This window comes from Mesocricetus auratus, unplaced genomic scaffold, assembly GCF_017639785.1.
Source record: "Mesocricetus auratus isolate SY011 unplaced genomic scaffold, BCM_Maur_2.0 Super-Scaffold_100027, whole genome shotgun sequence".
Classification (NCBI taxonomy): Eukaryota; Metazoa; Chordata; class Mammalia; order Rodentia; family Cricetidae; genus Mesocricetus; species Mesocricetus auratus.
The window spans coordinates 23,376,417-23,390,877 of record NW_024429208.1 but is presented as its reverse complement, the minus strand read 5'-3'; positions in this window follow the sequence as shown (position 1 = coordinate 23,390,877).

The window sequence follows — 14,461 nt, the reverse complement described above, 5'->3', positions numbered from 1 at the left end:
GGAGATGGTTGCTGAATGTCTGGCCATAGCCCAACCAGGGGAAGCTGGGCCCAGGACAGGCCACACCCACACTTCTAGCTAGTCTACCTCAGACCTACTATGAGGCTGCCCGAAAGACTCGTAACCTCTCTGTGATTCTCTGTGCATTTAGGAGGGGGAGTCAGAGCATCTGCCAAGGTTCTGCGCCCTGACACTCTTCAGAGCCCACAGAGGCCATCCAGGCTGTGGGAAGACACCCAGGACCTCAGGGCAGCAGCTGGAGGACCAGCCCAGTTCAGCTAAGCCAAAGGCTGAGGGTGAGGCTGAGACAGGTCCAAGGGCAGTGCACAGGAACTTGTGCCCTCTACCACTGTGCCCAGAATCCCACAAAGGCCAGACTTGGTGGTACTGCGCAGGTGGTTCTATGTCTAGGCTGTGGATTCCTGGGTACTGCAAGAGCCTCTTGTGTCACAGGAGACAGAGTCACTGGGAATAGTCTCGTAGAAGGTGAAAGGGAGCAGCTGCTGGAGGGGGCAGAAATCCACAGACTAAGGGCTGTGACACCACAATAGCTTGAGGCGGGACAAGCTTCAGCAAGCCTAGCCATGAGGACATCCGGCATGCTGCATTGTCCACTGGGGGATTCTGTACCCCAAATGTGGTCCAGCTCTAGGACTCCCCAGCTCTGCCACTGACTCTACAGAATGAAGGCAGGCAGAGGTGGGTGTTGGGGATACCATTGTGGGGCAGGCTACCAACCACAGCCATGGGGAGCTTCTGTTGAGGACAGGACTGTGGGCTGTCCCCTCAGCCGCTGCTGCAGGTCCATGCAACGTGCTACACACACAGAAGCATCCATCCCTTTACCTCCTCAGCCCCCACCTGATACAACCCAGCATCCTGTCTTCCCCCAGGCTCAAGGCAATGCAGTTAACTGGGATTCATTTGGCTGGGCACAGATCTGCCTGCTCAGCCCATCCCAGGGTCAGAAACCATGCCCCGCAAAGCTAGGAGGAATCCCCCAGGCCTTCTAGATACTCATGCCAGCAGACTGCAAGATGGGCTGTGGGCATGACTGTCTCCTGTTGACCCAGCCTCAGCTCCTGTGATACCTCTACAAGTGGCTCCCTATTGGGAGGCAGCCACCAGGAAGGGGCGGCGCAGCCCCCACCCTCTCCAGCTCCGGTATTCTCCATCCACAGCCATCAAAGGAGTATCATAAAAAAAGGGGGGGCTCTGGGTTATTTCGCTGTGTCTGACTTGGCCCTCACCCGACCTGGCAGCATAAACAGCTGCAGTCAATCCGGGGACACTCCTGAAAGCCACAGGCCAACTCTATCCAAGTGTGCTCAGGACTTTGAGGGATTCCAAGCCAGCCCCCAAGGTCTCTCTTCTCTCAACATTAGCAAGACTCGCCGGGCAGTGGTGGCGCACGCCTTTAATCCCAGCACTCGGGAGGCAGAGGCAGGCGGATCTCTGTGAGTTCGAGGCCAGGCTGGACCGAAAGCCTCCAAAACAATACAGAGAAACCCTGTCTCGTAAAAACCAAAAAAAAAAAAAAAAAACATTAGCAAGACTCGGGCTGAGCCTGGCTCAGGAGGAGCATGGATTGTGATGGTAAAAGACAAGATGAATGCAGCCTCAGTCCTGCCCTGTAGGCCTGTTCTCAATCAGGTCCGGCACTCTGAGAGGGCTAGCCAGCAGGTCGGGGCCTGAGGGTGCCAGTTCAGGGACATGCATCACAGAAACTAAAAGGCCACTCTGTAAGCTCAGAAAGGTGCCCTGAGTGAGGTCAGAGAAACAGGGGCCAACTCAGCTGGATGTCGTGACAGGTGGGTCAGGTAAAGGAAGCCAGGACGACTCCCAGGCCTTTGACTTAAGCAGCAAGCATCTGGGGCTTGGTGTGCTAACCCAGAGTTTCTTAAACCTGAGCCTGGCTCCTCGCCTCTGCATTGATTTGTTCAATTTGAGTTAATATGTGGAAACTAACTAGAACAGCACTTGGTGCCAAGTAGGTGCTTAATAAACATAGGCTATTGTTAACATTGTTGTTATGAGGGATGGATGGATGGATGGATGGACGGGTGGGTGGGTGGATGGATGGATGGATGGATGGATGGATGGATGGATAAGGAATAGATGTATAAGTAGATGCATGCATGGATGGATGGATGGATGGATGGGTGGGTGGGTGGATGGATGGATGGATGGACCCAATGAGGAGGACAGTAAGCCTACTTCAGAAAGTTGAGGAAGGCAAAGGATATAAGGATGGTGTGTAACATTGTGTTTGTGGTGTGTGTGTGTGTGTGTATGTGTGTGTGTGTGTGTGTGTGATAGGCCAATGCTATCTTTCTCAGTTGCTCTCTTCATTAGGTGTTTTGGTTGTTTTTTTCCTTTTTTTTTTTTTTCTCCATGTAGCTCTGGCTGTCCTGGACCTCACTCTGTAGACCAGGCTGGCCTTGAACTCACCGATATCCACCTGCCTCTCTCTCCTGAGTGCTGGGATTAAAGGCGTGCAAAACCAAAGTACTCTGACTAAACTTGGAGCTTGCTGATTCATCTAGGCTGGTCAGACAGCAAACTCCCAGGATCCTCCTGTCTCCCACCCTAGCTCTGGGATGGAAGGTGCATGCCAGAGACACCAGGCTTTCTAAAAATGTGCTCCTCATGTTTGTACCTGGTAAACCCTCTGCCGACTGAGCCATCTTCCCAGAGCCTCACAGTGTACACTGAGTGCCGCCACGGGCTTTCTACCCACAATATCTGGGGCAGCTGGGACCACAGCTCTGAAGTTCTGAGCACAGGCTGTGCTGGGAACTCGGGGCCCTAGGCCACAGAATGGGTGAAACCACAGAGAAGAGTTGGGGTGTGAGGGTGGGTGGGTGGGGATAGAAGCCAGACTGAGCCCAAGGGGTCAGTCAGAAAGCAGGCAATTAAAGGTGACCAAAAAAAGCAAGGGCTACAAAGCTTAGCAGTTAAGAGCACTGGCTGCTCTTGCAAAGCAACTAGGTTCAATTCCTAGGACCCACATGGAAGCTCATAATTGTAACTCCAATTCCAGGGAATCAAACACCTGCTTCTGGCCTCTGCAGGTACCAAGCATGCGTGCAGGTGCACATACATACACATAAAATAAAAATACATAGTTTTGAAGTGATAAATGAAACTCTTGATGGTTTCAGAAGAAAACACCAGGTTGGGGACTGCTGGGGACAGGGGCTCAATATGGTCTTTGGGACTAATCTCTCATCACTGGCTCTATATTCCTCCTTGCTGACTTGGTCCTCAACCTGGTGCTCTGTGCAATGGCCAAAATACCAGGCAAAGAGAAGTGCCATCCAGGGGAGACAAACCTGTTTCTGCCCAACAGAAGCTGAGGTTGGGCTAAGCCCAAGCAGGCCTACACACACACACACACACACACACACACACACACACACACACACACACACACACACACACACACACTTCTGACACCACTGTCAATCAGATCCTTTGAAAAGCCGGGCTGCGGTCGGGTGGCAAGCAGGGAAGAAAGCAGGCACCGCGCTGCTCCCAAGCCAGCAGCTGATGCCAACAGTTAACGGAAAGGATAGAAGAGGCCTGAAGAACTCAAGGTCATTGGCACCACGGGAAGGCCAGGCCCCAGAAGGACGGAGTGGCTGTCTGCAGCCACAGAACAGCCACTCAAATAGTCACTAGTGGTCAAGGGGCGGGGTCTGTCTTGAGCTAGGAACGGGGCACCGTGAACAACTCCTGCCACCTGGTGGGTGGGAGGAACAGTGCATAGAGATATCCCTAGAGGAGAAGAGCAGAGATAGATTAAGTAGGATGAGCCAGGGAGCAGGGCAGAGCCACGGGCAAAGAGAAAATGAGTGAAAGGAAGAAGCCTGGGGTGGGTGGGACATAGGAGGAGGGTGAGGGCACTCACAAGACCGAAGAGAGAAGAGGACAGACAGGGAAAGAGGGGACACTCCGGCCATCACCCTCCCTTAGCCCGCCCTCCCCTCCCCTCCCCCAAGGCTGAAAGTTAAAAATAGGTCTTGTGGTAAAAGGAAGACAGAATTGGAACAGTTGTCTACAGAGGAGATAACGGGAGGAGCTGGGATGGAGAGAGCCCCATGGCCCTCACCAAGGGTGGAAAGTGACAGTCACTAGCCTCATCCTCAGGACAGGGCAGCCATCCCTATGCCACACCAGCCTGCCTGTGCAGCTGAGTTCTTACAACCCAACAGGGCCTGCAGGTGGACAAAGGGACAGTGTCACAACCCCATGCTGTGCCTAACAAATCCTGCAGCTGGGGTCAGCCTGGGTCAGCTGGGACAAATGAGAAACAGCCCCTGAGCTTACACCTGTGTGTCCGCCATAGTCACTGGCCCCACAAGAGAACCTGGCCAGACATGCACAAACTCAGTGGTACAAGCAGTGTCCTTCCTGTGACACAGAGGACAATCTGAGCCCCATCTCCCACTATGCCACACTACCTTCTGTCAGGGGAAACTGAGGCCCGGTGAGGACGGAGGCAGACACAGACCCTGGGAACTGGGGGGAGTGCTCTGTTCCCAGCCCCACCCACCCCTCCTGAAGCTCTGCTCTCACCTGCCCTCCTGCCCACCTCCTGGGCACACTGGGGAAGAGCTAATTAGAGGCTGGGCTGGGCTGGCAACGCCAGTAAACAGCACTGGGGCCCAGAGGAAGCCCTGCCCAAGCTTTGCCTCCCGACAGGGCAGCTCCCCCAGCTGACTTCAAGGCCGCATCATAGTGTGGGGGCTGTTAATGATGCTTTCGTTGATGGGTGGCCTTTCCTTGAGCAGCTTAGAGAGCTGTGTTTAGTTTCCCCTTGTTGCTGGGAGGTTGACAACAAGGCCCAGAGCACCATTTATCTCCATGGTTTTATGAGGCCCAGAGACGTTAAGGCTACATAGCAAATCAGCAACAGAGCTGGAGTTAATATTTATTGTGGGGCCGGGGGAAACGGCTTAGAGGGGAAGATGGCTCGGTCTGCAAGTGTAAGGACTCCAGAGCCCAGGTAAAATCTGGGCATGGTTGTATGTGACTAAGTCAAGGGAATAAGGTAGAGAGTGATAAGGAAGGGCACTTCTTGAGAGCAGGTACATACACACACTCACACACACACATACACACTCATACGTATACACACATACACACACTCACACATACACACATACACACTCACACGTATACACACATGCACATACACACATGCACACACACTCACACATACACACATGCACATACACACACATGCACACCCACACATACACATATGCACATGCACACTCACACACATACACACATATACACACATACACACTCATACATATACATGCATACATACAAACATGCACATATACACTCATACATGCATGCACACATACATACATACATGCACATACACACATGCATATACATACACATCCAGGGAAAGCCTCCCTTTTAAGTATGTACAGGGTTTCCTCTTAATATGGCTATCTGATCAAGGCAGAGTTAGTCTAAACTCAGAGACGTGAGGGGACTTACTAAATGTTACACATTCCTAAATATATAAGCACAACCTCCTCAGTCTGAATAGCTGATCACTTGGTATTGGATAACCAATTGGTTTTCTTCTTCCTGGAGGAGAGTATTTCTCCTGCTCTCAGCATTCCTTCGTTGCCTGTAGTTCTTCGTGTGGGGTTGAGACCCTGTGACTGTTCCCCCTTCTATGTTAGTGGGTCTCTTGGTCATGTTTAGGCAGCTACGCTGATGAGACCTGACGGGTGTAGCTTCTCTGGTATTTTTAGGAGACCCGATCTCACAGTGAATTTTCTGCTTCTCTGGCTCTTTTCAGTATTTCTGCCCCTCTCTTCCTCAGTGACCCCCAGCCTTAGCTCCAAGAATTGTGATGGAGATGGGTGTACCTCCTCAGCCCTGCTTTGCCACGCCCCTCCCCTCCCCTTGGAGTGGCAATCTAGTGACCTCCTTTAGGGACAGCTCAAGGAAACTGCTCACGTGTGCAGCTGCCGTGTTTGTGTGTAGAAACCACCGTTTGCTTGAAGTCATCCCCACCCCTGGCTCTTAGGATTTTTTTGGCCCCTCTTCCATTATGTTCCCTGAGCCTTGAGAGGAAGGGATCTGACACAGCTCCATGTAGGCCTAGGCGCTCCACAGTCTCTGATTCCCTGCACACTGACCAGTTGTGGGTCCCTGTGTTCATTGCCACTTACTGCAAAAAGAAGTTCCCCCAATGAGGGATGAGAAAGACCCTACCAATGAATATAATGAGCCAGGCGGTGGTGGCGCACACCTTTAATCCCAGCACTGGGGAGGCAGAGGCAGGCGGATCTATGTGACTTTGAGTTCTACAAAGCTACATAGAGAAATCCTGTCTCAAAAAAAAATGAATATAATGATGTCATAAGGACCTGGCTCAATACTATGGTCACTCAATAGAATAATAGTAGTAGATTCTCTTCTAGGGCCTATGACCTTTCTAGCTACAGGTTCTTGGCCTCAATAATGGTGCTGGGCATGGGTTCCATCTTATGGAGTAGGCTTTTCTAGGATTCAGAGTGGCTGTGTCGACATGCACAAGACCAGCTCAAAATCAAGCCAAACAAAATCCCAGCGTGTGTGGGGGGGGAAGGTGATATCAAAGCCTCACCCCTCCCTATCTGGGGAGCTATTGGTAGTCGATGGCTGCCGGGGGAGGGAGAGTCAGTTTTCTTTAGTAACTTGGCCCCAAGAGGCTGCCCACACTCAGGCACATGGTCCTATATCCAGGCATTTACCAGCAGCATTAAGTGAACTCAGTGAGTTAAAACACACACTCACACAATTGGGAAGGAATAATGGGCGGGCAAGGGAGTGATCATAGGGGAGGGGGTGGGGGTGGACTTGATCAAAACACATTATATGCATGATGAGATTCTCAAACAGTGAAAAGAAAAGAAAACCGTAGTTGCACCAAACAGCAGTGGGAAATAAATTGAGGGTTAGCAGTGTTAAAATCATAGAATCATATTCCATTCTTGCTAATAAAAATATGCTTTTACCACTTAAGAAAGAGAAAGACACCACCCTTTGGAAACACCTCTTGGGTCTTATAGAATCTTCCTGCCTCTGTGGAGTCCCTACATTCCAAGGATACACCCTGAAAATGTATGGGGCTCTTTGTAGCTCACCGAGGTCCCAGCATAGAGTCTGGAACTGAGAAAATGTCCTCTGAACATTCTAAGTTCTCACCTTGATTGCAGAGTTGCAGAGAACCTGTATCATTTCCTGAGGGTGCCCTGCCCCCTGCTGGTAAAAGGCAGCATTGCAGTGTGCCTGGCCATCCAGCAGGACTCTTCTGTCCATCCATCCTTATCTCCACCCCCACCTTCCCCCCCACCCACCCACACAGCATTGAGGAGAGCTGGAGAACCAGTTTCCAGCCCTTAATATAAGCATACAGATCTTTGCCGTGCACCCCTCCTGAGCCCTCCAGCCCCATACAGACTCTCCTTACAGGACCCTCACCTCCACAGTCCTGATGTTGTTCAAGTTGTCTTCTCTCCCTTGCTGCCCGTGAACACTCGGCACCCAATATAAGTCTGGCTGTCACCTATGAACGCTAAAGCATGCACCAGCCCTCATTCACTGTCGCCCACATGGTGAGTCCCTGTGTTTCTGCCCTCTGTCACAGCACTTGTCACCTTCAGCATCGTGGAGACATCTCCTTCCCAAGATCAAGAGGTCCATGACAACATGCTGTCTCTCGGCATGGCCAGGACATATGACTGAACCTGTGTATCTAATTCCCACCACTAGTGAGACCCTTCTCAGAGAGATAGAACATAAAACTAATTTCATATGTTTCTTTTGCTCTTTTTTGTTTTGTTTCATTGTTGTTTTGTTTTTTGAGACAGGGTTTCTCTGTGTAGCCCCGACTGTCCTGGAACTCACTCTATAGACCAGGCTAGCCTCAAACACACAGAAGTCCACCTGCCTCTGCCTCCCGTGTGCTGGGATCAAAGGTGTGTGCTGCCATTGACCGGCTCTTTTGTCTTTTTAAGTAAAACTACTAGAGAATTGGAATTCCAGTAGAGCCCTCCCCTGTGACTCCTCTGTAGGAGACAGAGGTTTACCAGCCTCAGCAGCTGGTGTCTGGAACTATCCCGCTGCTGGATGAAGCTTAGCAGCATATTTAGTTTGTACTTGCTGGGGAGTGTACTGCTTCCATCCCTATTGAAAATGTCTCTCCTTGAGGAAGCAAGAGCCTAACTCTGCTAATCACATTCCTGTGACAGATATTTGTGTTGGGAGTGGGAGGAAAGGGTGCAAGGCTTGTGGCCTAGGAAAGGGGGGCCAGAGGTGGCCAGTTCAGGTCCAGTGGGAAGGCAGGCACCAGGCCTCCAACCTTGCCTATGGACTCCATGGAGAAATACTGAGAGTGTCCTGGGAGTAGTTTCTGTTGCCGGGCTCAGAGGCTTGCTTTCGATGTCAGTTCTGTGTGCAAGCCTGAGAAGGTTTCAGAGAGGACAACAGAGAGCAACAACACCAAATACAGTGAACACAAGGACCTCAGTCGGGCTCCTGGGAAGTGGCAACAAATCCCTGAGCTCCATCTTGGGAAGGAGGCAGTGTAGAGATGATCCCCTGGATATAGGTGACACTCCCAGAGGGTTGGAGAATATTGTGACACTCCAGTGTCCCGGGGATGGAAAGCATTTGTATCCAGAGTATCACAGCAATTGACTCCCAGCGCTTATTCTGAGACATCGTGGCAACCAGAAAAGGGGCCGGATGGAGAAGCAGTGCCGCTCAGGGAGGCAGCGTGGAGCAGACACAGGCCCAGAATCACCTCAATGAAGTTCAAAAGCTCTGTTCACACGGCAGTCCTTCCAAGCAGCCCTAACTGCCATCCAGGAGGAGACAGGGCCCTCTGACCTTCTAACCCAGCAGCAAACCAAAGAACAAGAAGTCCATCAGCAGCACTAGAGGTGAGAAAACACTAAAACCTACACAGCGCCTATGCACCCCGAAGGCCAATTAGAACTGTAATGGAAAAACATCCCATGCACCATGACCAATTCTGATTCTTTAAAAAAAATTTAAAAATCAAACAAGAAATGTCCACATCTTCATATGGGGACACAATAAAAGCTTACTGAAGGACGTGAAGAAGACAGGGGGAAATGGAGTGATATATCATACTTGGGGACAGGGAGATGCAGTAATATGAAGATGTCAATTCTCCCAAATTAAATCTATAAATCCAATGCATATTCAATCAGATTCGTAAGGGGATTTTTATAGAACTTGACAGGCTGACTTGAGAGCTCATCTGAAAGAGTAAACAAGCAGGGACATTGGAAGAAGAAAAATGGGATGGAACTTGACCCACCAGATATCAAAACGAACTATAAAGCTAAAGAAATTCAAACACATTAGAGACAGCAGATCAAAGGGATGGGACAGAAAATGTGGAGACCAGTGCCAGGAAGATGGAGGAAGTAGGTTACAAAGGTTGCTGCATCTTTGTCACTAATTTCTCATCACTGTGACAATATACCCCAAAACTACCTTCAGGTGTGTGTGGGGGTCTATTTTGACTCACAGTGTGAGGGGCGGGGCTACTATCCATCACGGCAGGGAGGCATGGTGTCTACAGTTAGGGATGAGAGAGATGAACGCTGGTGCCCAGCTCACTTTCTCCATCTTCCCCTTTTCACTTAGTCAAGGATCCCTGGTCATGGGACAGTGCCACCCACACTCAGGATGTGGCTTCCCTCCTCCCTAGGTTAAAGTCCTTGGGGGAAAGGCCGGCAATGACTAGTCCAGAAGTGTGCCTCACAGGTGACTCCAAATCCAGTCAATGACAATGAAAACTAACCACAGCAGGTGACCAGGCCAGTGGGGATGGAGCATTCAATGCTGGAGATACTGGAGATAATTGCTTATCTGCTTGGATGAGGGAGGGATAAGCACTGGGAATGCTTTCATGTTTGTGGGTATTGTTATTGTACCTCACCCGATGCCCCCAAGCAAGTCCCAAAGAGATGGTATTGCTAAAATCTACCCCTCCTCCTAAGGTCTCAACAACACATCAAGGTACAATTCTGCCAAAGTGCACTCTGGGGAACCAACAGTTTATCAGGCTTCCTTACAGAGAGCCTAGATAAGGGGAAACTTACTGGAGTGTGTGCCCCCTCAAAAGGCTGAAAGGAAATTCTTTACAGGGTAGAGATGAGGTCTTTTTCTCCTGACCTATACATTCTATCCCCTCCCAGAAACCTTAGGGCAGAATTGCAAACATCTGGTTGGGAGGTGTGGCTGGAGCCTCAAGTGAGAGTCCCAGGACCTTCCCTACCTCCTCCTTCCAAGAGGGAATGCTGACAGTCAGCAAGCCCAACTTTGATGACCTTTTGTGAATAGGCCCAGCCGAACTCCCCAAGATGGCGGTTGTTTGGCTCTAAGTATAATCCTGTATAACAGATGGACACAGCTTTTACCAGCTTCTTTAAAAACAAAAACAAAAACACAAAACCGTTAATATAAAAAAATTAGGAGATCACAGACAAATCTTTAATATTGGGGTGAGGACGTCTCCCTCAGCAAGCCACAGATCCAGAACCGTAAAGAACAAGCCAGACAGATTGGACTATGCAAGGATGTAATCCTTAGGATGTCTAGGTTGCTAAACTGAAACACAAATGAGACGGGAAGTAATTCTTGGGTGCAGATTATAAGCAAAGGCTTCCTCCCTGCAAGTCTATGAGAAGGGGAGATACCTGTGACAGGAAAGATAGTGGGGTGACCTAGGGCATCCAAGAAGTATGTGCACCTAAGCAGGCTGTCACAGGCTCCTGATGGGGACCCGAGAGCTGTGTGCTATGCACCAGACTCTTCCTCAATCACGTTGGGGGGGGGGCGGTGGTTCATGATTACCCTCAATCCTGTCTGCCTTTGTTTGAGAGGGAAACCTAACTCCCTGTACCTTCAAGTGTATAAGGGTTGAGTAGAGAGAATGTCCCAGACAGAAGAGGCAGACCTTTGGGGGCAAGGAAGGAAGGGGCAGTGGTGTTGTGGAATATTATCTTAACGGGGCAAAGATGTGCTGCATTTGTTTATGCTGTGGAGTGTTACTTTAAGGGGAAGGTCTGTTACATTTGTTTCTGCTGCGCTTGTCTAATGATGTAAGGATGTGTTACATTTGTTTCACCTTGCTAGCCAGGCAGCTGCCCACAGAAGACAGGAGAAGCAGTGAAAATGAAAAGGAAGGAAGGAAGGAAGGAAGGAAGGAAGGAAGGAAGGAAGGAAGGAAGGAAGGAAGGAAGGAAGGAAGGAAGGAAGGAAGGAAGGAAGGAAGGAAGGAAGGAAGGAAGGAAGGAAGGAAGGAAGGAAGGAAGGAAGGAAGGAAGGAAGGAATATATTCCTTGCAGGGAAGAAGATTTTGCTTATAATCTGCATCCAAGAATTTCTTCCCTTCTCATTTGTGTTTCAGATTATCATTTTAGACATCCTAAGGATTAAATTCTTGGGTAGTCCAATCTGTCTGGCTTGGTTTTTTGTTTGTTTGTTTTTGTTTGAGACAGAGGTTTCTCTGTGTGGTTTTGGACCATCTCCTGGCACTCTGTGGACCAGGCTGGCCTCGAACTCACAGAGATCCGCCTGCCTCTGCCTCCAAAGTGCTGGGATTAAAGGCATGCTCCACCACTGCTCGGCTCTGACTTGTTCTTTATGTTTCTGAATCTGTGACTTGCTGAGGAAGACTTCCTCAATCCAATATTAAAGAGGATTTGTCTATGATCTCCTATTTTTTTATATTAAGTTTTTTGTTTGTTTGTTTGTTTGTTTGTTTTAAGCAGCAGGTAAAAGCTGTGTGAATATACAGAAGGAAGAAAGGTAATAACTCCCAGGGCAAAAGACAGATAAAAAGAAACAGGTTAAATTGAAAGAGCTGGTCAGAAAGGAGCCTAAGCTAGGCCAAGCATTCAAAACTAGTTAAGTCTCATGGTTTGGGAGCTGGTTGGTGGCCCAAAGGAAAAAAGTCTGGTACAGGGTGGAGCTGAGAAAGGAGGCTAAACAAAAGGTGGGTGGGAATAGGAGGGGAGAGGGTAGGGTGCAGGGAGAAGGGAGATAAGGGGCCCGGGAAGGGGTGTGGAGAAGAAGGGAGAGAAAAGTTAAGTCTCAAACTCAGAACAAATGGCTAACTGGGGTTTCTATTTAACACATCAAAGCAGATGCTGGCTGCCAGTCTCTCCCAGAACACCAACACCTGTTACAGAGTGCTGGGTCCCCCCCCCCCACTTCTCACTTCTCACCCTGCCCTAGCCTCAACCTCTCCAGCCCCCAGCTTCACTCCCCCCCCACCCCCGACATTCACACTCTTCCTATATAACCTATATTTTAGTTCTTGGCCTCTTGGCCCTCCTGGTTTTTTGGATCTCTGCCGGTTCCTCTCTCTTCCAATCTCTCACCATCCCCACCCGGCCCCGCCACACTGAGTCTGGACCCTTCCAGCTGCCTCTGGCTGTGCTCTCCCTCATATTTATAATAAGCCTCTTCCACCATGAGCGATTATGTTTTCACCTTTTTTTAGCTTGAGGCAAGATGAGGAGGAGGGGGAAGGGAGAAGACTGAAAGATCTGGGAAGAAAGCAAGATGGGAACCTTAGCCCTTCCTACAGCGGCACATCCAAGGACCAGTTTTTCTCTCTTCCCAGTCTCCCCTTCTCCATGCTGTTCACTGGAGATGTTGGGAGACATTTATCTGGGTTTCAAAGGGCACATCTATGTGACACTGAGTCCTCATCATATCTTTGTGAGTCATTGCTAGATGTCCTGCTTATAGGAGTGCCTTCTGGAGTGTTCCCACTTATGAGAGGCCCCAGCCTCTGGCAGAGGAGGAACAGCACAAAGGAGCAGAGCTAGCATCCCTGGGAAGTTCTCCATGCAAAAGGTGTGCAATGCTTCCGAGTAAACGATATCCAATATTTTGTTTTTGAGACAAGGTGGTCCCCGCTAACCTTAAACTCAAAATCCTCCTGCCTCAGTCTCTAGAGGGCTGGAATTACAGGTGTGTGCTGGGATTGCAGGTGTGTATAGCCATGCCTGGCTCATTTTCTATTTTATTTTTATTATTTGGTGTTTGTTTTTGCAGGACTGGGGATATGCCTCACATATGCCAGGTTTGAGCTGCTGTCTACCCTGAATTATGACATGTGCGTGCATGTGTGTGTGTGTGTGTGTGTGTGTGTGTGTGGTGTACACACAAGTTTGTGTTTGTGGGTACATGTGAAGGCCAGAGGTTGATGTTGGGTGCCTTACTTGATTACTTCCCAATCTTAGTCCTTTTTTTTATGTATATTAGTATGAGGATTTCAGATCCCCTGAAACTGGAGTTACAACAGCCATGAACCACATGTGGGTGCTGGGAATTGAACCCAGATCCTCTGGAAGAAGAGCCTGTGCTCTTAACCACTGAGCCATCTCTCCAGCTCCACCTCCACCTTATTCTTTTGAGACAAGGTCTTTCACTTAACCGGGAACTCAGCAATTCAGTTAGGCTCCCTGGCTGGGCAAGACTCCCATCATGCTCCTGTCTCTATCTTCCCAACACTGGGGTTACTAGCTGGTGCTGCCATGCCTGGTTTTTTGTTTGTTTGTTTGTTTTTTAATACAGATGCTAGGGATTTGAACTCAGGCCCTCATGCTTGTACAGCAAGCATTTTACTCACTGAGCTACTTCCCAGTTCCTCGGTTAAGATTTCCAGCTTTTGTTTATGATGTTGTGGAACAGGGAGCTGTGATTGATGGTGCTAGCAGAAGTGAAGCCCTGGACATCTTTTCCCAGGACTTTGGAGAGAGGAGGATGTATGGAAATGTTGTGTAAGTTGTACTTTCCAGTTATAAAAAAAAGTTTGGTTTTTTTTTTCTTTCTCATTTGGGGCTATCTTTAGCTTACAACACTTTGGTAAAGAATATCTTTGAGCCAAATTGAAACATATAATTTTCCTCATACTGGATCAACTGTCCTTTCAAATCTTAAAACAATTATCAAAAATTGTTACTTTTTTTTTTTTTTTTGGTTTTTCGAGACAGGGTTTCTCTGTATTGTTTTTGGAGGCTATACTGGAACTCGCTTGGTAGACCAGGCTGGCCTCAAACTCACAAGAGATCTGCCTGCCTCTTCCTCCCAAATGCTGGGATTAAAGGCATGCACCACCAATGCCCGGCTGAAAATTGTTACTTTATTGTAAGACACTTTCTCCCTTAAATTCAGTGAGAATCTATTTCTCTCTCTAAAAGATTTATTTATTTAACATGTATATTATACTGTCCTGCCTGTATGTATGCCTACATGCCAGAAGAGGACACCAGATCTCATTATAGATGGTTATGAGCTATCATGTGGTTGCTGGGAGTTGAACTCAGGACCTCTGGAAGAGCAGCCAGTGCTCTTAACCTCAAGCCATCTCTCCAGCCGGAGAATC